Source organism: Megalopta genalis, unplaced genomic scaffold (assembly GCF_051020955.1).
Source record: "Megalopta genalis isolate 19385.01 unplaced genomic scaffold, iyMegGena1_principal scaffold0020, whole genome shotgun sequence".
NCBI classification, from domain to species: Eukaryota; Metazoa; Arthropoda; class Insecta; order Hymenoptera; family Halictidae; genus Megalopta; species Megalopta genalis.
Window position 1 is genome coordinate 2,751,369 of NW_027476090.1, and position 20,663 is coordinate 2,772,031.

The 20,663-nt window shown below is 36.0% G+C and overlaps 1 long non-coding RNA gene across 1 annotated transcript in view; it reads right to left on the reverse strand.

Moving 5' to 3' along the window:
• The window catches only part of LOC143260819 (uncharacterized), a 62,819-nt gene extending 45,102 nt beyond the window's left edge, over positions 1-17,717 (reverse strand). The window contains exon 1 of the long non-coding RNA XR_013035095.1: positions 16,859-17,717. This is a non-coding gene — a long non-coding RNA (uncharacterized LOC143260819). The remainder of the gene's footprint in view (positions 1-16,858) is intronic.
• Positions 17,718-20,663: the final 2,946 nt, after the last annotated feature.

Consider the following 20,663-nt stretch of genomic DNA (forward strand, 5'->3'; position numbering starts at 1 on the left):
CCACATTGTCTAAGTAATCAAGTTCTGGTTTTATTGATTTACGATCTCGAAAGACGATATTCTTTACTTTAAATGTTTGGTCTACAAAAAAATAGAGCCATCTCCTTTATAATACGGTTAATCTGTTTTACGTTCATCGATGTCGTAGTTTTTGGATTGCAGCGAGTTTTATATACGTATATATTAGTCAAATATGTGATATATTATATATAATATATTAATCAAATTTGAAACGCATATTTTAGTCGATCATTTTGCTAGAAAATCTGCGAATTTCATACTTAGTGACCTAATACAAGGCACTTATAACATATGTCTCCTATAATACAGCTTTCTATAGCTCAGTCCTACATAAAAAATATAACACAGTTTTCTCCCACAAAAAGATGCCCTGCGGGCCGTGTTATAAGTTCAAGAGCAAAACACATAAGAAACTATTTTCCATCGTATTACAAGCACGTTTTATATTTCATATGATAATAAAGCAACATATTAATCGGTCGTTTATTTTTTTTATGTACTGTTGTTTAAAAATCGCACGATTTAATTTCCTATTACCGTGTCTCAAGCTCTTAAGTGAAATCTAAAAGTATGTTTTCAAAATAGCATGTTATGAAACTATCCATAGTTCACGCTTAAAAAATCTTTTACAAGCTAATAAGAAAATAAGGCGGTCGTAAAGGATATTACCCTTCGCTGTTCCTTTCTTTTCCTTCTTTTAAATTGCGACAATTCGCCCGAGTTTTGGAACATTCGTATCGGTATTTCCATTCGGCGTGACACGAGATTCCCGCGGCGAATCTTTTAACTCGTCCGCTAAGATTCGTGCAAAATAATCTCTCGCCGGGGCTACATTAGATTTCGATTATCTCTCTGGCAGCCTGTTCCGTTCACCTTGCACTTTTTCTTCTTCTGCGAGGCGAGTATCGAACGGGCCGCGAGTCGGAACACGTTCTTGGAACGCCTATTCATCGTGCAGGATTTTTCGACGATCAAAAAGCAAACAAGACCGCGGATCCCCCAATCAGCGCCGATTCAGATTTCCAGTTCGCAGTGGGTCCCGAATAGTTGCTTTTCCACCCGATCGTTTCTGCTCAGCCGGTTCATTAATAAAGACATCGCCGCGGTTTTAAGCCGCCGCGCCGCGATGCTGCATCACGAAAATCTTCGGACCAACTGGATCGCAGCCAGTGAAAGTGAAGCCCATTTCGGCCAATAGAAGAACGAAACGGGAGTTTTAAGTCTGTCGGCTCGAAGTGAAGGGACTCGATTGAAGTAGATGGACAAGGCTAGCGCCGTAGAAATATGGGTAACAGTCCATTTTTTACGCGAACACTGTTGTTTCAATTGAGCCATTTATTTTGAAAGTGGCATAAGTCACTTTTTCAAAAAAAACGAGTTAATGGTAACACTAATTACAATTGAACGGTATCTTTTCATCTAAAAAAAATTTACAATCAATAAGTTGAGAACTATTGAGATTTGTCCGAGAGAAGTTTTGCTAATTAACGGTATAACGAACATGTTTATTTTGAAAGTGGCGTAAGTCGCTGTTCTCAGGAAATTAATTGCGGGGCTTGGTGTAAAAGAAATAGAAACGTGTGATAAGTGTGTGTGAAGTATTGTTTTGAATTATTTTCAGTATTTTTAAAAAAGTTGTGATCGCTGCACTTATTTTTATAAGTGCGAAAGAATAGTGCAGTTTTGCAAATTATATTATAGTGACGTGGCGGCTACCTCCAGACCCGTCAGCAGATGGCTATAAAATGTTTTATAAACTAACTTTAGATGAAAAAGATGAATTTCTAACTTTGGATTTGTCACCAAAAAGAGGAAGACCTAGGCGTTATTCACAAATAGAAATGGATCCGTTATACGCTGGATCTCGCCCTGTTTCTTCAGCAAAATACAAAGACATGATGGACTTGCTTCATTATATACCCCCAATATACCACAGTTATTTGAAAAATTTGTGAACAAAACACGATTTCTGAGGACTTAATCACTCCTATCGACGACGAAAATTAAATTGAACCGATGTATTTTCATATAAATTACTTATACTTATGTTTCAAAATGTACCAATTATTTTTGTATTTTATGAATATTAAAATAAAAAATACTTAAATCAAACCTTTATATTAAATATGTTCATGGTATAAATTATTATTATATATGTAATTTATTCAACAATTTTAGTAAATCACTGTCCTTTCAAAACATCACTTCGGTAAAATACGTCGGACAAAATGAATATATGTCAGTCATTTTTCTAAACTATTTATTTTGAAAGTGGCTCAAGTCACTTTACCGTAATGAAAAGTGGTGATTTTTTAATGTTTATACGAAATTATTTATACTGAGAAAAATATCAGTATCCTGAGATAACGAATGCAAGTAAATCTTCTCGAAAGTTAGCATCCATATTTTGAAACGTGTTAAAACGCAAACCCTTAAATATATCGACTTAAAAACAAAGTGACTTATGCCACTTTCAAAATAAACGGCTCAATTATGTCGCCATTTTTAGCCTCTTAGTTTGTGTTTTGTCAGATCTTTGCAATCGTTACCTGCGTTGTGTCATATGTTGTTCGTCTTTGTCTTAAGATATGTCAAGGTTATTTGAATTTAAACAGCAGGTGGTAATTACTATGATAGTACTATAATTTATTGCCATTTGTGGCAACAATGTGTAGAACAAATACAAAGTACTAAAAACATGATTTTTAACTGGATGAATTAATTGAAGCAAGAAAGGAATATCTATGTAACTTTCTTCGGGACGACTATACTCATCAAGCACAGGTAATGGATTCAGTATATAAAACATCCATCATTTTATTGAAATTTGAACGGAAATATGATATTAAAGTATTCAAGTATTATTACATAAGTTTTTGAAATTGAGGTTCGATTTAATAAAATATAGAATCAGGAGAAAATAATTGATATAAATTACTTCTTTAGAGCAGTTCTTTTATTATTTTTATTTAACTTGAAGTCGATATCAATTATATTCATTTAAAGACTAATTTGTCACGCCTGACATTTTAGTTATAATTGTACTGCGGACATTTACGGATTTATTATACGTGCAAATTTTTCGAATGGAAGAAAACGTATAAATTAACGAGATCTAATAGCACTTTTAATTTTATATTTGCAATGAATGATATCTTAGTTGACGAAGGAAACCATTCTTGAATTCTAATTTGCGTGTGAAGTGTGACGTATGGATCTAATTATATCATAATTTAACGCGTATCACGACAGCAACAAACATTCACGTGACAGATTTATTATATTGTACGTCCCATTGATTAAATAATCGTGTCATAATATATTACACAAGTATTATACATACCGAAACGTAGGGAACAGAAACGTCCCCTGATAGCATTTCAATTTATAGCGTGTTCCGCACCTGCTTTTGGAACGAGAAAAAAATCTACGAAGGCGGGGGAAGAAACGGAATTGAAAAAATCGAATTTCGTGGTAAAGCCTTGGTAAAGTGAAACTGGCAAATCTTTGGAATTCCAGTAAACCGGAATGATGGAATAGGGGTATATATATAAGGGAATTATGGTTCTCGGGGGTGGGACGAGTCATCGCGTGCTTCGTTACAATCGGCTGCACTTATGTCCCTAAATATATTTCGTTCTTGAGGCTCGAAGTTAGGCTATTATTATATTATAAAAACATTGGGCTAACAAAAAGTCGTCAAATGACAAACTAGATGATGAAACAAACTCCGTCTTAAACACTGAAGTTGGAGTCAGATACAATTCTAAATCTACAAAATAATTGTAAGATCTATTATGATATTCATGACGAAAAGCTACGATCATTGCAATAAACAATTTACGAATTCGCCATAGTTAATCGGAAGTGAAAATCAGCGTGACATTTTGAAATGTTTTAATTAACGAAGAAGAAGCAAACAACTGACTTAAACATTCTATAAAAATGTGTTAGTTGAAGAAGTAATTCGTTCACACATTAAACACGAAAAATATATACATTATATATACATTAATACATTACATACGTATACATTAAACAAATTCAATGGAAGAGTTAGAGGGATATAACAAGAAAATACAATTATCATGATCATAAATAATCGTATATCGATCGATAATCATATTATTGATCATAAATCATGTTTTTCTTGCCAAATATACGTTAATAAACTATTTATCGCTTTATGAAAAATTGTAATAACAATCTTTTCCCCTATCTTAGGCGTTTGAGATATACAAATTTTCGTCACGTGAGAAGTACAAATATATTTAAGCATAGAACACATTGCTGAACGCATTGAAGAACGCTGAAAAGAATAATAGCGATTGTTAACTGAGCTGTTTATTTTGAAAGTGGCATAAGTCACTTTACCGTAATGAAAAGTGGTGATTTTCTAATGTTTATACGAAATTATTTATACTGAGAAAAATATCAGTATCCTGAGATAACAACATTTAGATGAAAAAGATGAATTTCTAACTTTGGATTTGTCACCAAAAAGAGGAAAATCTAGACGTTATTCACAAATAGAAATGGATCCGTTATACGCTGGATCTCGCCCTGTTTCTTCAGCAAAATACAAAGACACGATGGACTTGCTTAATTATACACCCCCAATATACCACAGTTATTTGAAAAATTGGAAACAAAACACGATTTCCGAGGACTTAATCACTCCTATCGATGACGAAAATTAAATTGAACCGATGTATTTTCATATAAATTACTTATACTTATGTTCCAAAATGTACTAATTATTTTTGTATTTTATGAATATTAAAATAAAAAATACTTAAATCAAATCTTTATATTGAATATGTTCATGGTATAAATTATTATTATATATGTAATTTATTCAACAATTTTAGTAAATCATTGTCCTTTCAAAACATCACTTCGGTAAAATACGTCGGACAAAATTAATATATGTCAGTCATTTTTCTAAACTATCTATTTTGAAAGTGGCTCAAGTCACTTTACCGTAATGAAAAGTGGTGATTTTCTAATGTTTATACGAAATTATTTATACTGAGAAAAATATCAGTATCCTGAGATAACGAATACAAGTAAATCTTCTCGAAAGTTAGCATCCATATTTTAAAACGTGTTAAAACGCGAACCCTTAAATATCTCGACTTAAAAACAAAGTGACTTATGCCACTTTCAAAATAAACGGCTCTACTATTCGTCTCGTCGGTGTTGCTAGGACCAGCGCGATTTCAGTGCTTTTCGTGGACGAGGGGGTAACAAAGTGCCGCGCATACCGCTAACCGACGCAGGCGCAGAGGGTGGCCTCGCGAGGGGCCTCAGAGGAGAAGGAGATTACCTCTACCTAACCTAAGCTAACTCTGAACGTTATATGGATATGTGCTTATTGTTGTACTATCTTGTTATTGCCTGTAGTAATTGAATGGAATAATGAACGCGTTCGTAGGTTAGTCGGTTGTTAGGTATTGCAGGTTAGGTAGGTAATCTCTTGGTCCTCTTGCGAGACCACCCTCTGCGCCTGCGCCAGTTTACGGTATGTGCGGTACTTCGTTGCCCTCTCCACCACGAAAAACACTGAAATCGCACTGGACCTGGCAACACTGCGCCACGTTTGGGAACGAATAAACCAGCGTTCTCGTTTCGCGCCAAAAACCATGTACGTATGTATTTTTGTATCGATATTTACTTTCTACACACCAGTTTACAATAGAGGGTAGTGGAGCCGGTTACTGTAAGGTGACTAATTACTGTGCCTTCGTTTTGCTTTTGGGCATAATTAACTTTATATTTATCGAATAAGTCATATTGAATTGATTTTTCAAACGAAATAAAAGAACACAGAAATTTAATCTGTCATATTCTTTTATTTTGTTTCAAAAATAAGCAAAATAAAAGAATGAAAACATTTAATATGTCATATTCTTTCATTTTGTTTCAACAACAAGCAAAATAGAAGAATGAAAACATTTAATATATGTCATATTCTTTCATTTTGTTTTAAAAACAAGTACAATAAAAGAATAAAAACATTTATACGTCATATTCCTTTATTTCAAAAATAAGCAAAATAAAAGAATAAAATCATTTAATATGTCATATTCTTTTATTTCGTTCGAAAAATAAACAAAATAGAAGAATAAAAACATTTAATCTGTCACAGTCTTTTATTTCGTTTACACGATAAATTATTTTGTATGAAAATTGCTGACGCTGTAGCTGGCTTTACTACCTTATGTTTTTACTTTTGCGTAGAAGCCTAATTTGTTTCACGAATGCTTTTCGTATGCCATAGGCAGTGGAGGTATCCGCGCGCAACGAGTCACCAAAACGCAAGAGAAATTCACGAACCGTCCATTGGAACCAGAGGAAACTTTTCCGTGAGAACGTCCGCGGCGTCTAATTTCCTGTGAAAATTCTCGAGTCGAAAAATAAATTCCGAAACGGAGTTCACCCTTTCCGCGAGGGATTATCTCTCAGTCCCCGGGTGTAGCACGATTTTCTACCTCGGCCAAACATTTCCCAGATCATATCTGACAATGAATCACCATTCAGGAAGATGCGGCCCTGGTTCGTGCCGATCGTTTCGAGCGGGCAACAGAGAGAAAGAGAGAAAGGAAGAGAGAGAGAAAGAGAGCGAGAGAGAAAGAGAGCGAGAGAGAAAAAGAGAGAGGGAGAAAGAGGGAGAGGGAGGGAGGGAGAGAGAAAGAAAGAGGGAGAGGGTGGGAGAGAGAGGGAAAGATCACGGCGTTTCTGTCCGTTCAATCGGAAACGTGGATGCAACTCGCGCGATTCGCGTCGCCGTTGGATCTGCTCGGTGGATTCGCGAGCCTCTGGGTCGATTTCCATGGCTGACCCGTGATGCACCGTGGCTATATAGGAGCCAAGATTAGCAACTGCTGTCGTGGTTTGGCTAGAAGGCCGAAAACTGGCCGGAGCAAGGCGAGGAACAAGCCGGAGGGCCGGAACACCGCGGAGGAACAAGAAGAAGGCGAGGTTAAAAAAGAGAAGTCGATGCACGAATCGAGATGCAATTTGATCCCCTGACCAGGTTCCTCTTCTGCCACTACGGAACGACCGGGGCTGAAGTTGGTAGTCCTCGAGCTCACTTGACGTGAATGAGGTGACAGGCATTGTCCCACATGTTCTCGTGTACTCGCGTCTCTTGCCCTCTTTGATCGCATATATAATGCGTTCCCCGCGTGCACGCGGCACCTTTTGGAGATTCCTCCTTCCCACTCCTTTTTCATCGCTTCTTCATCGTCGTCTCTCTTCCCTGGCCTTTCTCTTGTTCTTCCACTTCGTTCACTTCGTTCACTTCATTTTCTGCAGCTGCTGCTGCTGCTGCTGCTGCTTCGTCTTCGTCGTCGTCTTCTTCTTCTTCTTCTTCTTCTTCTTCTTCAGCCGCCTCCACTTATGTCCAAGGAAATTGACAACAATTCGTGCAGTTATCGTCGCTTCGATGAACTTCCACGAGTGGGTTTTAGGTTCCTGGCTCGCTGAGCAGGAATATTCTCGACAGCGATTTTACTGTCGCTTCAGGTTTTGTTTTATTATTCGCGTGATGGGCTTGACGAGTGATACCGATGCTTTCCGTAGGTGGACAATATGCTGGAGTTCTCGTGAGTCACGATGCGATGAAACATCGACGCGAAAAGTATTTTATGTAAAGCCTCGAGTGATCGATAAGTATGGCTGTGACGTTTAGAGGACAGGTCCCCCAGTCATGGGCGTGTGCATTGAGTTTTATTAACGCTAGGTATGTGAACTAGAAGCATCTATTTTAGGTTTCTCGATGAAAATAACAGAAATGTATTTATTCCGATTTTTAGTAATTTTTATCATAATACATGATACTAATAAATATGTGATAGTAAAGAAGCAAATTTATTGAATTAGTTCGTCGTAGATGCGAAGTTACAGTCTTAAAATTCGTAAATGAAAAATCTTGCAAACCCAGCGTTAATGAAACATAATAGTTCGTCGATTAGTATAGTTGTCATTATTTGAGGCAGCCTACGGTCTGTCGGTAAAATCGAAAATTCCCGTTCGATAAAGATTATTAACTTGAAATGTGAAAACAGTTTGAGTAAATGCGATGTAGTCATTGTTATAAAACAATACATATTAGTCGCGTTCACACTTTGGTCGCGTGAACGCTTTAAAATCCCATGCTTCTAGGAAAATCACTTTGAAATTTGAGCCGTTTATTTTGAAAGTGGCATAAGCCACATTGTTTTTAAGTTGATATATTTAAAAATACGTTTAAATTAAAAATTAATTAAATTATTTTTTATTATTAATTAAAAAAATTACGTTTAAAAATATGGATGCTAACTTTCGAGAAGATTTACTTGTATTTGTTATCTCAGGATACTGATATTTTCGTATAAACATTAAAAAATCACCACTTTTCATTACGGCAAAGTGACTTATGCCACTTTCAAAATAAACGGCTCATTTGTTTCGCAATTAACACTTCCACGACCGCGCTAGAAAGCTCAAAAATTTTCATAAAATTAAATTATTCCATTCGATTAAACCAAAATTATGAAGCAAACTCATATGGCATCGATCACTTCTTCAGCATTCGTGCCTCTTGCAAATCTTAATAAAATTAAGCAATCATTTTTAATTTTTGATTAATCATCCATTCGATCGTCAACCGACTGAATTTAAAACGGGTAGATCTCCCCGTTCGGTTCGCTAAGTGTTAATTCAGAGGAAAGAGATCGGATTCATTTTGTATTCGTCGAAATGCTCGGAACGAAAACCTGTGTCTCTCCTCGCGATTTATTTTCTCTACGTTAAGTATTGCGTGGGCGTATTTTGTCGAAGTTGAAACGAGCCACCAAGTCGTGTCAAAGTATCCTTGTTAATTGTTAGTCGAATCATGGAACGTTGCGGGAGCATCCGACGAAGGATTTTCGGAACGCCAGCATGCACCGTGTGTTACACGAGATCTCACGTTCTTCGGGCCGAGTTCCATCTCACTGAGTCAGTCGTAGCCAACAGAGCGATTGAAATCTCTATATGACCACACGAAATCCTAAAGACGGGCCCCGGGCCATTTCGTCCAAAATGTTTCACCGAATTACAATTCCGAAAATTAGAATTTTGCGTGGCAGCCATGAAGATTCGAAAAATTAAAAAGAACAGGGCTTGCCTCATGTTTTGCGTGCCTCGACTACATTCCGCAACTTCGTTTCGATCATCGTTCAGCGAAAGTGTATGCTCGTTTATTGCGAAATATTAAGAAATTAATTAATAATTAATTACTGGTCGTGGGAAAGCTACGATATTTATTTGCATTAAATTAATAATAGATTCGTATCGAAGCAAGTATATATTTTCTACAGTGCAAGGTTAAATATATCGTTTTACAACCTTGAATATTATATACTTACATATATACATGACATTAATTTATATTTCCGCAACATTTGATCATCGTTGAGCGAAAGTGTATGCTCGTTTATTGCGAAATATTAAGAAATTAATTAATAATTAATTACTGGTCGTGGGAAAGCTACGATATTTATTTGCATTAAATTAATAATAGATTCGTATGGAAGCAAGTATATATTTTCTATTGTGCAAGGTTAAATATCGTTTTACAACCTTGAATATTATATACTTACATATATACATGACATTAATTTATATTTCCGTCGCCATTCTAAATTGACAATTTTCTCTTACGATTGAATTAAAAATCACTCTATGCCCCACGTGTCCACTTTATCACATTTTCATTAGATTCCGCGTGCGAACGCACTCGTAATTAGCACTCGCGGCATAAACAGGTTTTCAAGCGAAAAGGGATATCATAAAATGACACGAACAGTTTAAGATGTTGCATTTGCGACCACTTTGTTGCATCCATCCGTCGCCGACTGCGCGTTTATGTGTATTTTCAACAAGAACATTTTTATATGAACTTCCTCTCGTAACAATCTTTCAATGCAATATTTTCAGGATACTTAATATTTTCTAATATTTTCAATAAAAATTGCCCGATATGTTTACGTATTCGTGTACGAAAAAACAAGAACGTTAATTGTTGTATTTCCTTCGAAATTAACTGTACTTTATAATTGCATGTTGTACAAATCTGAAACCATTACACATCGGATACTTTGAAATAACTAAACCCCAAGGAAGGCCAAAAGTCGTGAATATAATTGCAAAATATTAATAGTCTCTTGCTGGTTGCAAATGCTTCCCTCATGAAATCCGTACCAACATACTCTCGTACCAAATTCCACTTAAGTACAGTAGTAATTTCCAACGTAATATCATTTCGTATTTTATTCGAAGCGTCACTTACTACATCACGAATAAACACGTCCGCGTTATTGGTGGATTATGCTCAGAAAATTCTCCGATTCCGAGTCCAAAGGGTTAAACTGTTGCGTTTAAACTTTTACATTTCGTCCGAATGTCCCAATTATCACAGAGCCGTCCAACTGTGCCCAGCACGAACTGCTCGATTGCGAACAGAAAATAAAGAAGAGAACGAAGGAAAGCCGAAACGGAAAGAGAAACGTCGAACGAGTTTGCGGGCTTCCATCCCTGACGAAGCTTAATAACTCCATCGGGTGCAACATTCGCGGCGTCGCGACTCAAATGTAATCGACGCCCGGTTGAGGAAACATCGCCAGTAAACGCGCAATAAAAATGGTAATGCTTGTAGCCGTGGGAGAAGCGTCGCGCTAGACGCTGTGCTTAAACTGTTAACGACACCCGACGACGCGCGCATTTCGCGTTATTACCGCACATTTACGACATCTTTACACCGGGTACCTGCAACAGGTTGCACCGGCACCCCTGGTGCATTTATTACGTATGCAGTAAACCGAATAAGTCCTGCTTTGTTAAACGAGCCGGCTACCCATGGGAACAGAATCATTTCAGCAAGTTAGTCACTGCGCTTTGTTACACATGGATCTCCTATCCCGTCGACCGTTTCATTAAATCAAGAAGCCGCGACGAATTAGCCGAGTCCGTGCATGTATTTTTCTGCGGCAAGCAGAAAGCGCAAAAAGTAAACATTCAATTTCGTTTTCGAAGGGTCGAGCAGGGCTAATTGAGCCGCTTATTTTGAAAGTGGCATAAGAGTCACTTTGTTTATAAGTCGAGATATTTAAGGGTTTGCGTTTCAACACGTTTAAAAATATGGATGCTAACTTTCGAGAAGATTTACTTGTATTTGTTATCTCAGGATACTGATATTTTTCTCAGTATAAATAATTTCGTATAAACATTACAAAATCACCACTTTTCATTACGGTAAAGTGACTTGAGCCACTTTCAAAATAAATAGTTTAGAAAAATGACTGACATATATTCATTTTGTCCGACGTATTTTACCGAAGCGATGTTTTGAAAGGACAATGATTTACTAAAATTGTTGAATAAATTACATATATAATAATAATTTATACCATGAACATATTTAATATAAAGATTTGATTTAAGTATTTTTTATTTTAATATTCATAAAATACAAAAATAATTAGTACATTTTGAAACGTAAGTATAAGTAATTCATATGAAAATACATCGGTTCAATTTAATTTTCGTCATCGATAGGAGTGATTAAGTCCTCGGAAATCGTGTTTTGTTTCAAATTTTTTAAATAACTGTGGTATATTGGGGGTATATAATTAAGCAAGTCCATCATGTCTTTGTATTTTGCTGAAGAAACAGGACGAGATCCAGCGTATAACGGATCCATTTCTATTTGTGAATAACGCCTAGGTCTTCCTCTTTTTGGCGACAAATCCAAAGTTAGAAATTCATCTTTTTCATCTAAAGTTAGTTTATAAAACATTTTATAGCCATTTGCCGGCGGGTCTGGAGGTAGCCGCCACATCACTATAATGTAATTTACAAAACCGCACTATTCTTTCGCACTTATAAAAATAAGTCCAGTGATCACAACTTTCTTAAAAATACTGAAAATAATTCAAAACAATACTTCACACACACTTACCACACGTTTCTATTTCTTTTACACCAAACCTCGCAATTAATTTCCTGAGAACAGCGACTAACGCCACTTTCAAAATAAACATGTTTATTACACCGTTAATTAGCAAAACTTCTCTCGAACAAATCTCGATAGTTCTCAACTTATTGATTGCAAATTTTTTTAAAATGAGAAGATACCGTTCAATTGTAATTAGTGTTAACTCGATTTTTTTTGAAGAAGTAACTTATGCTACTTTTTGAAAATAAACGGCTCAATTGTAAGCCGAGCCAGCAGAGCCTCTATTATCCGAACTCTCTGTTGTCCGAATTAGTTTCGCGAGCAGTTTCACATTTAAAAGTAATTGTTCAGTATCTCAAAATGGAAAGTTTCAAATTAAAGCGTCGGGCAACCCTTAAATTAAAATTGTTAGACAAAACTCGCGCGAACAGTTAGTTCATTAGATTACGCAACATTTTTAATTTTATTTATATTTTGTAAAGCATAATACAAACGTATGCATATTTTATCAAGTTAATTAGGGAACAATTACCAACCTAAAGAGAGACGGTTGTTTTAGAAGAAAAAGGCTACTGATAAATTGTTCATCGAAGAAGCTGTTTATAAATTGTTCATAAGATAAACGCTTTCATAAATTGTTCATAAGAAAAATGCTTTCATAAATATTTATGTTTATTTCGGATTATTATCCTTTGATGTATTATTTAAATTAAGTGCTGATTCGACCAACAAGTCTAAACCATCTAGAGAATAATATTTCCTATGTATACATATAGGTCTTAATAAAATGTAAATAAAAAAATGTTAAAATTTATTAAAAAGGTGAAACAAGTTACGCGATTATTTATAACTAAACTGCGAATTGTTATGCATTTATGACGTGTAAATGAAAACATAGTACTTTAATATTATAAACTGTTTTTAGTCGATTCAATTTTTCACGAAATTATTTTTCTTGATCTATACTGCCGATGCAAATTTAATAAATGTTACTTACACCGTGCGTTCGTTAAATAAAGCAGCTACTAACAGGCACAATTAAATCTCTTTCGAATCAATCGGACCGTATGAATATTCCGAACCTGTTCTTACTATACACAGACACATTGCTCGGCCGATTAGGCTACATCAAGCTTCGTCATCTTTTACAATTCCCCAGAAGCTGCGGCACGAAACTCCCGTCTGTCCATGCATCTTAAATTTCCATTCTTCTCGCTTGCTTTCCTTCAGGAAACTCGTGTAAAGCTTAAGGAATCGTGGAATACTTTTTCATGGAGAACTTCGGGCTCTTTACAAGAAGACCAAAGAGAAAAGAACACTTTCAGAGCCATACGGAGTGCGCCAAGCAAATCTTTGAATTTAATTTTCTCAAGTCTACCGTGCTGAAATATTTCTTACACTATTCTCAAGTGCACACGATTCTCATACAACAATATGAGCAACGAAACGATTCGTATTGTGATTAAGATCGTATCGATATTCGAATCGAAATGTCATCGCTTATAATAAATATCGAATGCAATTCATTTCAAAATACTAATAACGGTAAAAATTTTACTGAAATTTCCGTACAAAAATTATTATTAATATTATTATATATTATTCTATTATATATTATTATTATTATATTATATTATATATTATTATATATATTCTATTATTATAATATATAATATAATATAATAATAATAAAAAATATAATAATATATAATACTATTATTATTAATATTCATATCACAGAATGGTGTAATTAAACTGCAGATGCTTATAATTAATATAGGTATATAATTAATATTGGATTTAAGTGATCTTTCACTTTCTTGTAATTTTGGATTATGAAGATCGTGTGCGCGACGAATGTTCATTTTTACGAGTTCATAATTCCGAGAATTCATGCTCGGGGGGGCATGATCGTGAGCGGCGCGTGAACATCATAATTTATAAATAGATGAATATTCAACGATGCGACAATAGTCTTCAGCTTGAAAATGTTCAGCTTTCGGAGGGGTAATTTTCCGAAATTCATTTTCTTCAACTTGGACGAAATCTGCTTGTCGGGGAAAGCCGGCTGGCAAACATAAAAGAAAATGCATTCCTGCCAGTTGTCACCTGAAAGGCTGCAATTTTCTAAGGAACACCGTTCGGTTCGTTTTCGAATTGAATTCCGTCGCCGCGAGTGGCGAACTACGACAGCGAGAGTGGTTTTACAAGGTTAAAACCTATTGTTACATATTGCGAGCACCGTAACAGTTTTCCATTGTTATCGTTTCGAAGTAACGGGAGAACTTTGTCGGTAATTTCTGTTTTAACTAAATAAATAATTCAACATGATCTTCAAGGGGACTGTTTAACAAATACCAGAATAAATTCAGGTTTTATAAAGCGTTCGTGCACTAAGTAATCATTTGTGAAAGAAAATTAATATAGTTCGCAATATTAATTTGGGTTCTAACGATTCTGTCTCAAGGAATATTTCAAATATTATTTACAATGCAATGCGCTAAAACATTTTGTTTTATATTTTACACTGTTGAAATAAAAATATTTTATATTAATAATATATATATATATATATAATATAAATAATAATAATAAAAATAAAATAAATATAATAATAATATTAATAATCCTTAATATTAAATATTAATAATAATATCCTTAATATTAAAATATTAATAATTTTAATATCCTTAATATTAAATATTAATAGTAATATAACAAATATAATAAATATAATAAAATATAATAATATATATTTTATACTTTACGTCATTAAAAGAAAAAGGATTTGTTTCATACTTCCGACTGTTAAAATCGAAATATCTTATTTCATGCTTTATATAAGTTATTAAAATGAAAATATCTTATTTCACACTTTATATAAGTTGTTAAAACGAAGATATTTTATTTCATACTTCAAAGGTTGTTAAAATGAAAATATTCGATTTTACTTCCTGTCAAAAACATCGTTTGACGTAAATTCTTAAACCGTCACCGCATTTTTTCAATTTACTTTAAGCGTTTCAAGCATTACACAACTCTGGATCTTATTGCTTTGAATATAAGATCGAGTTAAAACGAACCGACGTTAGCTGTCCGAGGGTTAATTGTAGTCAAAATGGCAATCGTATTAGAAATTACTATTTCGCTTCATGAAATGTAAAATACAACGTTTATTGTACGTGGCAAAAAGGTGTTCGCAACGTGTTCGCAACTATAAGTAGGAAGCACGGTTATTCGAAACGAAAATTTGTACATTACACATTGGTCGAAAGGGAGCTCTAACAATTCTATTAATTATTTAACAATAAGATACACGCTCTTCACGAAAGAGATTATCGTTGGCCGCCGCAATCTTTAAGCCCGAACTCTAGAACTAGTTCGTCTTCTATTTATAGACGATCCGATCCTTTTTTTCCAGGCATGATTAATGACGTCACGATAAAGGGAAGAGACGCGAGGACGAATTGGGAAGTTTTAGTTTCCGTGCACTCTAATTGGTCCGGTGCGCTGCACTTTGACGGGCGGGGGGGGGGGGCATTAATGTTGTGAATTCTTGCATCACAACAAAATATTTGCTTTTCAGCGGGGCCTGTTTGTATAGGTGCACGCGGGCCTTCCCAAGGTCTCTCCTGGCTCTTTCTTTCAATTCTTTTGCCCTCTCGTTTCCTGCCAGAGGATCTTTCATCTTCTTTTCTTCGGCTCGGCCGGTTCTACTAACCAATCCGAAAACGTTCCCTCGCAAAACAACACGTAGTAACTACAATTTATGTTCGCCTTTGCCCTCTCCTCCGTTTACGATACTTTTCCGTACTTTTTTCATGATTACTAAACGACTCGCGGATTCCCACTGATCGTACGATTTGCAAAAAAAAAACGAAGTTCCAGTTGTTTCTTTCGAATTCTAAGCCACGCTGCCCCGTTCGAAAACGATGACATTGTTGGTAAAAATACTTGTTGTTTTAAGCAATGGCTTTGACGAAACCCGTGTTATTTATCCAGCCGTTGAAAATTATTTATTCAGTTGTATAGAACATTAATTTTGAAATTTTAAATAACTCTATATAATCTATAACTGTATAGAACTATATAATATAATATAGTACATATACTATATAGAACTATATAATATAATATAGTATATATACTATATAGTACATATACTATATAGAACTATATAATATAATATAGTATATATACTATATAGTACATATACTATATAGAACTATATAATATAATATAGTATATATACTATATAGAACCATATAATATAATATAGTATATATACTATATAGAACCATATAATATAATATAGTATATATACTATATAGAACCATATAATATAATATAGTATATATACTATATAGAACCATATAATATAATATAGTATATATACTATATAGAACCATATAATATAATATAGTATATATACTATATAGAACTATATAATATAATATAGTATATATACTATATAGAACTATATAATATAATATAGTATATGTACTATATAGAACTATATAATATAATATAGTATATATACTATATAGAACTATATAATATAATATAGTATATATACTATATAGAACTATATATTAATTCTGAAAGTTATTGTATTTTATTTAACCTTACTTTATTTACTCTATTTTATCGTAAGGTATGGCGATAACTAAAGAAATGGACCACTTTGAATTCGCAAGGAAGTTCAAGAAAATTCATTATTAATTAAATAATATTATGTCTCGATTATTCCGATTAGTTTCACGTTACTTGTTCATGCCGCGAACGTGATAAGAACATTGAGAATTTCATAAGAACCGCGAAGAGAAATGGACCACGAAATTGTTTAACATTTACCTTGTTAGACAAATGGCGAACAGATGCCAAATGCACACGTAGCAGTCGTTTATCGCGGTGAATGTTTGACGACGGCCGTGTCACTTAAGTTGCTCGTCGAAATTCCGACGCGCATAAAAGAACGTCTTCGCGAAAACGCTTCGTCTTTCCGTGCCGGCAAACCGATCTGAAATGTGATTCCTCGCGGTCCCCACGAATCTATATTACCACGAATAATAATTACGAATTACCCTCGATAATCACTAATTTCGCATAATGACCGCGGCTTATCTCGCAACGGCGAGGCTCACGCTCGAAATCAAGCCATTCGCGTTGCATTACGATCGCATTATGATTACCCGCGCGGTAATTTGCGAGCGGCCGTAATGCCTCCTCATGCGCCGCAACGTTTTGCAACTTGAATTGCACTTATCTGTTGCTCTCTATCATTGCTCTTTGTGCCTGGAGGGATCATCAATGGTTTTTGCAACAGGGAACAGTAAATGGACCTTACTCGGCCATTTCTCTCTTCGTTTCTCGTATTTCTCTCGCGGCGCGCTGCTTCGACGTTTTCTTTCGGGCCCGTGAATCGTGCTTGACCCGTTCGATCAAGGTTGCCTAATTGACACACCGCGCGGCCGCGCCGTTGCAAAATCGAGGCCAGCCGCGCCAAACGTTTTACTTTTCCCCCGATTCAAGTTTCGCACGATTTTCGAAACTGCCTGGAACATGATCGTTCCGCGATCGCAATAAATGAACGGGTTCACAGAAGCCGATCGGTTTAACTCCACTTTTATTCGGAAATCAGTTACGCCGTGCAAATACGTCTTTATCGAAGGATTTTTTGGTCGATAAATCGATACGCTCGATTTTTTCTCTAAACGAATAATACCTGGCAGCACTTACATCGATCACGGAATAACTGAAAAAAAAAGAAAAAAAAGAAAATAGAAACTTAAATCGAATGATTGCATATTATTATTAATTTTTCTTTATTTGATTATAACTGAAAAAAAAGAAAAAAAAGAAAATAGAAACTTAAATCGAATGATTGCATATTCTTATTAATTTTTCTTTATTTGATTATAACTGAAAAAAAAGAAAAAAAGAAAATAGATACTTAAATCGAATGATTGCATATTCTTATTAATTTTTCTTTATTTGATTATAACTGAAAAAAAAAGAAAAAAAAGAAAATAGAAACTTAAATCGAATGATTGCATATTCTTATTAATTTTTCTTTATTTGATTATAACTGAAAAAAAAGAAAAAAAAGAAAATAGAAACTTAAATCGAATGATTGCATATTCTTATTAATTTTTCTTTATTTGATTATAACTGAAAAAAAAGAAAAAAAGAAAATAGAAACTTAAATCGAATGATTGCATATTCTTATTAATGTTTCTTTATTTGATTATAACTGAAAAAAAATAAAAAAAATAAAATAGAAACTTAAATCGAATGATTGCATATTCTTATTAATTTTTCTTTATTTGATTATAATAAAAATTGTGCTTAGCATTATTAACGGCGTTGTTATTTGTTTACGGCTACATTGCAAAATCCTTATTTACCTAGGTTTTAAGGCATATTGGCTCACGCTGATTGGCTTCTGAATCGACCAAATATTCATTAGAGTGAAACCGAAAATTTTATCGGATATTTATCGATTTTTTCCTAAACGAACAATACCTGGCAGCACTTACATCGATCACGGAATAACTGAAAAGAAAAGAAAAAAAAGAAAATAGAAACTTAAATCGGACGATTGCATATCCTTATTAATTTTTCTTTATTTGATTATAATAAAAATTGTGCTCAGCATTATTATCGGCGTTGTTATTTGTTTACGGCTACATTGCAAAATCCTTATTTACCTAGGTTTTAAGGCATATTGGCTCACGCTGATTGGCTTCTGAATCGACCAAATATTCATTAGAGTGAAACCGAAAATTGTATCGGAATCGGTTGACGCATAGCTGTTTTTTTTAGCTGTTTTCGGTTGGAATGCGTGAAGAACTGCTTTCTTTACGAAATTTTTATATTCTCGTTATAGGCTGAAAGAGTTGAAAAACCATCATTTCTTAATTTCTTTATCGTCCGAACCAATTGCGGTCTAAAAAATCGTACACTCGTTCTCTAGAAAATGAGTCGAAAATCTCAAAAAGAATTCAAGCGATTTGGACCAATTTAAAAAAAAGTTATTCGGAAAGCGGGTTAACGCGCTATCCGACGCGACGGAAACACGTCGATTAAACTTTCAATAAAAACGAAACCCGAAACACGTTCCAGCAAATTGCCTGAAATTCACGAATACAAAGCTCGTTTCGTTGGAACTCCGAAAATCTGCACCGTAGAGCCCGTAGGTGCGAGCGCGGTCGCCGGGCATTCAAGTCTCCGGCGTGATTAAATTTCAAACCTGGCCGAAAATTACAAGCGATTCGCGTTTCCCGGCGCCGACAAAGCAGCGGCTTCGAAAGAGGAAACGCAACAGTTGCGCCCCGTCGACAGCCGAAGGAAAAGGGTTTACACCTCGACAAAAAGAAAAAGCAGAAACTCATCGTCGCATAATTTGCGGCGCGCGTTCCCACCCCGCCGCGCCCTCGTATTCGATTAAACGCGGAACGTGTAATTTCTTCGCCCCTTTCGATTCCCGGTTGCGGTCGTTCTCTCTCGTCAATGGAGGAGCGCCGCGCGATCCTTTCCGTTTCTTTTTCTTTCTTTTTCTTCGCTCGGCCACCCCCCGCGCTCGCGAAAGAGTCCGTCGAACCAGGAAAAACCGTGAACGGTTTCGTGTTACCCGAAACGGGACGGCAGGACGGATGTGCGCGCGATGCTGGCTGGCCGGATGCCGAACACGGCCGGAAGTAAATATTATTCCCGTAGGTGCATCGAGAGCCTCCGTCGTCTCTCCCAGGAACGTTACAATGCGCCGATTGTGCGCGTTCCGCGTCCATTCATCGGCAGGAATGCCGAGAGGCGCACGCTCGCCCGAAAATTCGCTCGGCGATCCTGTCGATGTCGAAACGACCGACCACGCCAGCAAAGACCTTCTTCCTTTCAGGGACTCGCGGGGGGGAGAGGCGGCGGCCCGCAGGCTATTTTTCAAATTTCCCAGCACCGATCGGAGGCGATCCAGGCGACCCGTGTATACACCTTTTGTCGAGACGTCCACTCGGATCCTGCTCGCGGAACGGTTCACTGGAGGACAACGATTACCGAAAGCTTTCTTCGTTCGCGTATCGCGCGCTCATCTCCTCGGCGCGCTCTTTTAACGTGGACACGCTCAGTTTCATCGTGACTCGTAATAGCCAGCAGACGTTCCCGATGACAGCGACGCAGTCGGCTTCCAATTGTTTTCTTCCCTTTCATCCGTTCCCAGCGACGCTACTGCTCGCGTCGCGCGGCACGTCCTGTCGCTCGCTGTTAGCGTCCAGCTGGTTCGCCGATCCTCGCTCCCATGCTTGCTCGGCGAAGTTTTCTTTCTCTTTTTTTTCTGTTTCGCCGGTGTTAGAAGTTTCGGCGCATCCTTGGCCAACTGTATTTTCTACGATATACCAAGGAAATAGAGCATGCACCGTTTGTAAGTTCGTAAGGACAGTGTTGAAACTTTCGAGAACGACTGTGAATGCGACGATTCGTCCACGCGTCTTTGTTGCAGGGAGTCTTGTTTGTGCGCGAGGAATATCGTGTTTCATCGTGGATCCGTAGATCATGTGCAAAGCTGGCTACAGTTGCAACCATTTCGAGTTTTCGACTGACCAGAGCCTTGAACCCGATGCAGAATCTTTAGGCAATAGTGAGAAGACAATCGCGAGACGGATAT